Raw genomic sequence first — 9,383 nt, forward strand, 5'->3', positions numbered from 1 at the left:
ATCTTGTGCTAGGCTTAGGATTGGGTCTTGTCCATCACATCATTCTCCTAATGATGTGATCCCGTTATCAACGACATCCAATGTCCATGGTCAGGAAACCGTAACCATCTATTGATCAACGAGCTAGTTAATTAGAGGCTTACTAGGGACATGGTGTTGTCTATGTATCCACACATGTATCTGAGTTTCCTATCAATACAATTCTAGCATGGATAATAAACGATTATCATGAATAAGGAAATATAATAATAACCAATTTATTATTGCCTCTAGGGCATATTTCCAACAGTCTCCCACTTGCACTAGAGTCAATAATCCAGTTCACATCGATATGTGATTAACACTCAAGGTCACATCCCCATGTGACTAACACCCAAAGAGTTCTGGGTTTGATCATGTTATGCTTGTGAGAGAGGTTTCAGTCAACGGGTCTGCAACATTCAGATCCGTATGTATTTCGCAAATTTCTATGTCATCTTGTAGATGCAACTACTACGCTACATTTGGATCCATTTCAAATAACTGTTCTACTTGGAGCTATTCTAAATTGTTGCTCCATTATATGTATCCGGTATCTCTACTCAGAGCTATCCGGATAGGTGTTAGGCTTGCATCGACGTAACTCTTTACATCGAACTCTTTATCACCTCCATAACCGAGAAACATATCCTTATTCCTCTAAGGATAATTTAGACCGCTATCTGGTGATCTACTCCTAGATTACCTTTGTACCCTCTTGCCAGATATGTGGCAAGGCACACATCAGGTGTGGTACTCAGCATGGCATACCGTGTAGAGCCTATGACAAAAGCATAGGGGACGACCTTTGTCCTTCCTCTTTCTTCTGCCGTGGTCGAGCTTTAAGTCTTAACTTCATACCTTACAACTCAGGCAAGAACTCCTTCTTTGACTGATCCATCTTGAACACCTTCAAGATCATGTCAAGGTATGTGCTCATTTGAAAGTACCATTAAGCATTTTGATCTATCCTTATAGATCTTGATGCTCAATGTTCAAGTAGCTTAATCCAGGCTTTCCATTGAAAAACACTTTCCAAATAACCCTATATGCTTTCCAGAAATTCTACGTCATTTTTGATCAACAATATGTCAACAACATATATTCATCAGAAGTTCTATAGTGCTCCCACTCACTTCTTTGGAAATACAAGTTTCTCATAAACTTTGTATACACCCAAAATCTTTGATCATCTCATCAAAGCATACATTCCAACTCCGAGATGCTTACTCCAGTCCTTAGAAGGATTGCTGGAGCTTTGCATACTTATTAGCATCTTTCAGGATTGACAAAACCTTTCGGTTGTATCACATACAACCTTTCCTCAAGAAAATCGTCGAGGAAACAATGTTTTGACATCCTATCTGCAAGATTCCATAAATAATGCAGTAATCGCTAATATAATTCCAACAGACTCTTAGCATCGCTACGAGTGAGAAAGTCTCATCGTAGTCAACTCCTTGAACTTGTCGGAAAACATCTTAACGACAAGTCGAGCTTTCTTAATGGTGATACTTACCATCATTGTCCGTCTTCCTTTTAAAATCCATATGTACCTAACAGCCTTACGACCATCAAGTAGTTCTTCCAAAGTCTACACTTTGTTTTCATATATGGATCCTCCCTCGGATTATATGGCCTCGAGCCATTTTGGACCCAGGCCCACCATCGCTTCTCCATAGCTCATAGGTTCATTGTTGTCTAGCAACATGACTTCCAAGACAGGATTACGTACAACTCTGAAGTAGTACGCATCCTTGTCATCCCACGAGGTTTGGTAGTGACTTGATCTGAAGTTTCATGATCACTATCATAAGCTTCCACTTCAATTGGTATAGGCGCCACAGGAACAACTCCCTGTGCCCTGCCACAAACTAGTTGAAGAGACGGTTCAATAACCTCATCAAGTCTCCACCATCCTCCCACTCAATTCTTTCGAGAGAAACTTTTCCTCGAGAAAGGACCCGATTCTAGAAACAATCCCTTATTGCTTTCGGATCTGAGACAGGAGGTATACCCAACTGTTTTGGGTGTCCTATGAAGATGCATTTATCCGCTTTGGGTTTGAGCTTATCAGCCTGAAACTTTTCCACATAAGCGTCGCAGCCCCAAACTTTTAAGAAATGACAGCTTAGGTTTCTCTAAACCATAGTTCATACGGTGTCATCTCATCGGAATTACGTGGTGCCCTATTTAAAGTGAATGTGGTTGTCTCTAATGCCTAACCCATAAACTATCGTGGTAATTCAATAAGAGACATCATGGTATGCATCATATCCAATAGGGTGCAGTTATGATGTTCGGACACACCATCACACTATGGTGTTCCAGGCTGTATTAGTTGTGAAACAATTTCCACAATGTCTTAATTCTGTGCCAAACTCGTAATTCAGATATTCATCTCTATGATCATATCATAGATATTTTATCCTCTTGTCACGACGATCTTTCAACTTCACCCTGAAATTATTTGAACCTTTCAATAATTCAGACTCGTGATTCATCAAGTAAATATACTCAACATCTACTCAAATCATCTGTGAAGTAAGAACACAACGATATCCACTACACGCCTCAGCACTCATTGGACTGCACACATCAAAATGTATTACTTCCAACAAGTTGCTTTCTAGTTCCATTTTACTAAAACGAGGCTTTCAGTCACCTTGCCCATGTGGTATGATTTGCATGTCTCAAGTGATTCAAAATCAAGTGAGTCCAAACGGTCCATTTGCATGGAGTTTCTTCATGCATATACACCAATAGACATGGTTCGCATGTCTCAAACTTTTCAAAATGAGTGAGCCCAAAGATCCATCAACATGGAGCTTCTTCATGCGTTTTATACCGATATGACTTACGTGGCAGTGCCACAAGTAGGTGGTACTATCATTACTATCTTATATGAACATGTGTATCACCACGATCGAGATTCAATAAACCATTCATTTTAGGTGCAAGACCATTGAAGGTATTATTCAAATAAATAGAGTAACCATTATTCTCCTTAAATGAATAACCGTATTGCGATAGACATAATCCAATCATGTCTATGCTCAATGCAAACACCAATCTTGATGGTAGAGGGAGCGTGCGATGCTTGATCACATCAAGCTTGGGAAAAACTTCCAACACATATCGCCAGCTCACCTTTAGCTAGTATCCGTTTACTCCGCGGCCTTTTATTTCGAGTTTACTAACACTTAGCAACCGAACCGGTATCTAATACCATGGTGCTACTAGGAGTACTAGTAAAGTACACAATGTATATCCAATATACTTCTATCGACCTTGCCAGCCTTCTCATCTACCAAGTATCTAGGGTAATTCTGCCCCAGTGGCTGTTCCCCTTATTACAGAAGCACTTAGTCTCGGGTTTGGGTTCAACCTTGGGTTTCTTCACTAGAGCAGCAGCTGATTTTCCGTTTCATGAAGTATCCCTTTTTGCCCTTGCCCTTCTTGAAACTAGTGGTTTCACCAACCATCAACAATTGATGCTCCTTGATTTCTACTTTTGTGGTGTCAAACATTGCGAATATCTCAAGGATCATCATATATGTCCCTGATATATTATAGTTCATCATGAAGCTCTAGCAGCTTGGTGGTAATGACCTCGGAGAAACATCACTATCTCATCTGGAAGATCAACTCCCACACGATTCAAATGATTGTTGTACTCAGACAATCTAAGCACAAGCTCAACAATTGAGCATTTCTCCCTTAGTTTGCGGGCTAAGAAAATCGTCGGAGGTCTTATACCTCTTGACGTGGGCACGAGCCTGAAATCCCAATTTCAGCCCTCAAAACATCTCATATGTTTCGCGACGTTTCAAAACGTCTTCGGTGCCTCAACTCTAAACCGTTTAACTGAACTATCACGTAGTTATCAAAATGTGTATGTCAGATGTTCGCAACATCCACAGACGACGTTCGAGGTTCAGCACACTGAGCGGTGCATTAAGGACATAAGCCTTCTATGAAGCAATGAGGACAATCCTCAGTTTATGGACCTAGTCCGCATAATTGCTACTATCAACTTTCAACTAAATTTTCTCTAGGAACATATCTAAACAGTAGAACTGAAGCGCGAGCCATGACATAATTTGTGAAGACCTTTTGACTATGTTCAGGATAATTAAGTTCATCTTATGAACTCCCACTCAGATAGACATCCCTCTAGTCATCTAAGTGATTACATGATCCGAGTCAACTAGGCCGTGTCCGATCATCACGTGAGACGGACTAGTCAACATCGGTGAACATCTTCATGTTGATCGTATCTACCATACGACTCATGCTCGACCTTTTGGTCTCTTGTGTTCCGAGGCCATGTCTGTACATGCTAGGCTTGTCAAGTCAACCTAAGTGTTTTGCATGTGTTCCGAGGCCATGTCTGTACATGCTAGGCTCGTCACCACCCGTTGTATTCAAACGTAAGAATCTATCACACCCGATCATCACGTGGTGCTTCGAAACGACGAACTTTCGCAACGGTGCACAGTTAGGGGGAACACTTTCTTGAAATTTTAATGAGGGATCATCTTATTTACTACCATCGTTCTAAGCAAATAAGATGTAAAAACATGATAAACATCACATGCAATCAAATAGTGACATGATATGGCCAATATCATATTGCTCCTTTTGATCTCCATCTTCGGGGCTCCATGATCATCATCGTCACCGGCATGACACCATGATCTCCATCATCGTGTCTTCATGAAGTTGTCTCGCCAACTATTACTTCTACTACTAGAGCTAACGGTTAGCAATAAAGTAAAGTAATTACATGACGTTTATGTTGACACGCAGGTCATAAATAAATTAAGACAACTCCTATGGCTCCTGCCGGTTGTCATACTCATCGACATGCAAGTCGTGATTCCTATTACAAGAACATGATCATCTCATACATCACATATATCATTCATCACATCCTTTGGCCATATCACATCACATATCATACCCTACAAAAACAAGTTAGACATCCTCTAATTGTTGTTTGCATGTTTTACGTGGCTGCTATGGGTTTCTAGCAAGAACGTTTCTTACCTACGCAAAAACCACAACGTGATATGCCAATTGCTATTTACCCTTCATAAGGACCCTTTTCATCGAATCCGATCCAACTAAAGTGGGAGAGACAGACACCCGCTAGCCACCTTATGCAACTAGTGCATGTCAGTCGGTGGAACCAGTCTCACGTAAGAGTACGTGTAAGGTCGGTCCGGGCCGCTTCATCCCACGATGCCGCCAAATCAAGATAAGACTAGTAACGGCAAGTAAATTGACAAAATCAATGCCCACAACTGCTTTGTGTTCTACTCGTGCATAGAAACTACGCATAGACCTAGCTCATGATGCCACTATTGGGGAACGTAGCAGAAATTCAAAATTTTCTACGCATCACCAAAATCAATCTATGGAGTAATCTAGCAACGAGGGAAGGAGAGTGCATCTACATACCCTTGTAGATCGCTAAGCGGAAGCGTTCAAGTGAACGAGGTTGATGGAGTCGTACTCGTCGTGATCCAAATCACTGAAGATCCTAGTGCCGAACGGACGGCACCTCCGTGTTCAACACACATACAGCCCGGTGATGTCTCCTACGCCTTGATCCAGCAAGGGGGGAAGGAGAGGTTGGGGAAGACTCCATCCAGCATCAGCACGACGGCGTGGTGGTGATGGAGGAGCGTGGTACTCCAGCAGGGCTTCGCCAAGCACCCCAAGAGACGAGGAGGGAGAGGGGTAGGGCTGCGCCAAGAAGGAGATTGAATCGTGTCTATGGCAGCCCAAAACCTCAAGTATATATAGGGGGAGGGGAGGGGCTGCGCCCCCACCTAGGATTCCACCCCTAGGGTGGCGGCCAGCCCTAGATCCCATCTAGGGGGGCGGCCAAGGGGGGAGAGCGGGGGGCGCACCACTAGGTGGGCCTTAGGCCCATCTGAGCCTAGGGTTTGCCCCCTTCCACTCTCCCTTACGCCTTGGGCCTTGGTGGGGGGGCGCACCAGCCCACCTGGGTCTGGTCCCCTCCCACACTTGGCCCATGCATCCCTCCGGGGGTGGTGGCCCCACTTGGTGGACCACCGGGACCCTCCCGGTGGTCCCGGTACATTACCGATAAAACCCAAAACTTTTCCGGCGACCAAAACAGGACTTCCCATATATAAATCTTTACCTCCGGACCATTCCGAAACTCCTCGTGATGTCCGGGATCTCATCCGGGACTCCGAACAACATTCGGTAACCACGTACATACTTTCCCTATAACCCTAGCGTCATTGAACCTTAAGTGTGTAGACCCTACGGGTTCGGGAGTCATGTAGACATGGCCGAGACAACTCTCTGGTCAATAACCAACAGTGGGATCTGGATACCCATGCTGGCTCCCACATGCTCCACGATGATCTCATCGGATGAACCACGATGTCAAGGACTTAATCAATCCCGTATACAATTCCCTTTGTCTAGCGGTACGATACTTGCCCGAGATTCGATCGTCGGTATCCCGATACCTTGTTCAATCTCATTACCGGCAAGTCTCTTTACTCGTTCCATAACACATCATCCCGTGATCAACTCCTTGATCACATTGTGCACATTATGATGATGTCCTACCGAGTGGGCCCAGAGATACCTGTCCGTTTACACGGAGTGACAAATCCCAGTCTCGATTCGTGCCAACCCAACAGACACTTTCGGAGATACCTGTAGTGTACCTTTATAGCCACCCAGTTACGTTGTGACGTTTGGCACACCCAAAGCATTCCTACGGTATTCGGGAGTTGCACAATCTCATGGTCTAAGGAAATGATACTTGACATTAGAAAAGCTTTAGCATACGAACTACATGATCATGTGCTAGGCTTAGGATTGGGTCTTGTCCATCACATCATTCTCCTAATGATGTGATCCCCTTATCAACGACATCCAATGTCCATGGTCAGGAAACCGTAACCATCTATTGATCAACGAGCTAGTCAATTAGAGGCTTACTAGGGACAGGGTGTTGTCTATGTATCCACACATGTATCTGAGTTTCCTATCAATACAACTCTAGCATGGATAATAAACGATTATCATGAACAAGGAAATATAATAATAACCAATTTATTATTGCCTCTAGGGCATATTTCCAACAGTACCCTACTACTACTCCATCAGGCAAGCAGCCCCATTGATCATATCGATACAATCCCATGTTCTCGCTTCTGCTCTCACTTACTACATTAAGACAACAACGTTTCAAACTGTCGTGTGCTGCGGTAGTTGAACCATTTTCCTCTGCATGACCTGTCATTGCCACAGTAGCTAGATGAAACCCACTAGCATGTGTAGGAGTTGATTGAGCCATGTATGTGTTTCCTACCTTGTTATGTCTGCTATGCTTAGAGTTGTGTCAGGTCTGGTTCATCTGGATGATGGTCTAGAGTGAAATGATTACGTCGGTAATGTGAGGGATGTGTTGAACATGATTTGGTAAAGGTATCGATGAGAGGCCATGTAGGAGTACATGGTGGGTTGTTTCATTGAGGTCGTCCCTAAGAACTGAGATCTGTATGCGTGAATTAAGATTAAGCTACTACCACACATTGGGCCCTGAAATACAACCCCGCTCGACTTACTGATCCCTCTCGTCCTCTGTCCAGGAGTTGCAACTAGTTTCTGGTGTTTAATAGGTTATGTGTTGGCGGCCGTGCGTAGCACTGACCCCAGGGGTGGGCTATGATGCGGTAGATACACCATGGCATGGTGTACCAAGTCGCCCGTTTGGTGTCTCAGGAACCCTCCACACATCATTTGGGGCCATTGAGGACACCCCGGCCGGATTTCCTTGCGGATGGAACCTGAATAGGCGATAAACTTGGACTAGAGACTTGTGCGATTAGTCAGGTCGTGGTCTACACCCACGTCGGATTTCGCTTGAAGTCTGCCGAGCACATGTCGTGTGCAGACGCTAAGTGGTGGAAACATGTGTGACGAAGTACACCCCTGCAGGGTATAAAACTATTCGAATAGCTGCGTCCACGGTAAAGGACTACTTGGTTGCCTATACAGTTCATAGACAAGTTAATGGTTACTACTAAAAGACTCAAGATAAGTGTGAGTACCGAGGATGGCCCTCTCGTAGGATGACGAGGGAGGATCCCCGGTGGAGTATTGTGTTGGTGATTAGTGGACTCGTGTGCGAAAACTATTTTACTAGTGGTGTCTCGTAGGATAGCTTAGCGAAGAGTCAAAGCTGGCTTGCTGCAATAACTCCACCACCTTCTTCAGAATGAGCATGTATAGTAGGATCTGTTGTAAGACTTGATGAGTACCTTTGTACTCATGTTGCTTTAATTACTGTTTTCAGATGACAACACCGCCCCCTCCGATGGGTTTTATGTAGACCTCGACGTCGATGAGTAACTTGCCACCCAGGTGGTGATTCTGGCCATGGAGGGCCCTATGTAGATAGACAGGCTTCGACAAGCCTTCTTTCTTTCTAGTGTCTGTACTCAGACTTATTTGCTTCCGCATGTGCTTGAATGCTTGTATGACTTGAGTGCCGGGTCTTGTGACCCCTACCTGTATGAACATGTTATGTATGGCTCTCCGGAGGCTTTAAATAAAGTACTTGAGTTGTAGAGTTTTGTTGTGATGCCATGTTGTATTTGCACATATCGAGCATATTGTGTGTATGATTGAAATGCTTGGTATGTGTGGGATCCAACAATTTAGTTGTTTATCCTTGGCAGCCTCTCTTATGGGGAAATGTAGTCTAGTGCTCCTTGAGCCATAGTAGTCCGCTACAGCCCGGTTCACCGGAGTCCTGCTAGCCCAGCACTACTGCTCAGGACACTTGACTGGTTGGCATGTGTTTCACTTTGTTCCTATGTCTGTCCCTTCGGGGAAATGTCACGCGGTGACATCCAGAGTCCTACCTAGCTTGCTACAGCCCGGGTTCCCCGGAGTCCTGTTAGCCCAGTGCTACAGCCCGGATTCACACGCTCTTGACCGACATGCTCGATGTGATTCATGTATGCATGTCCCCATAGGTCTGTGCCGCTTTGGATTCACGACTAGCCATGTCGGCCCGGGTTCTCTGTCATATGGATGCTAGCAACACTATCATATACGTGAGCCAAAAGGCGCAAACGGTCCCGGGCCATGGTAAGGCGACACCCGTGGGGATACCGTGTGTGAGGCCGCAAAGTGATATGAGGTGTTACCGGCTAAATCGATGTGACTTGGAATCGGGGTCCTGGCAAAGAAGAAGAAGAAGAATAAGAAGAAGAAGAAGAAGAAGAAGAAGAAGAAGAAGAAGAAGAAGAAGAATAAGAATAAGAAGAAGAAGAAGAAGAAGAAGAAGAAGAAGAAGA

This window comes from Triticum aestivum, chromosome 5A (assembly GCF_018294505.1).
Source record: "Triticum aestivum cultivar Chinese Spring chromosome 5A, IWGSC CS RefSeq v2.1, whole genome shotgun sequence".
Taxonomy (NCBI): domain Eukaryota; kingdom Viridiplantae; phylum Streptophyta; class Magnoliopsida; order Poales; family Poaceae; genus Triticum; species Triticum aestivum.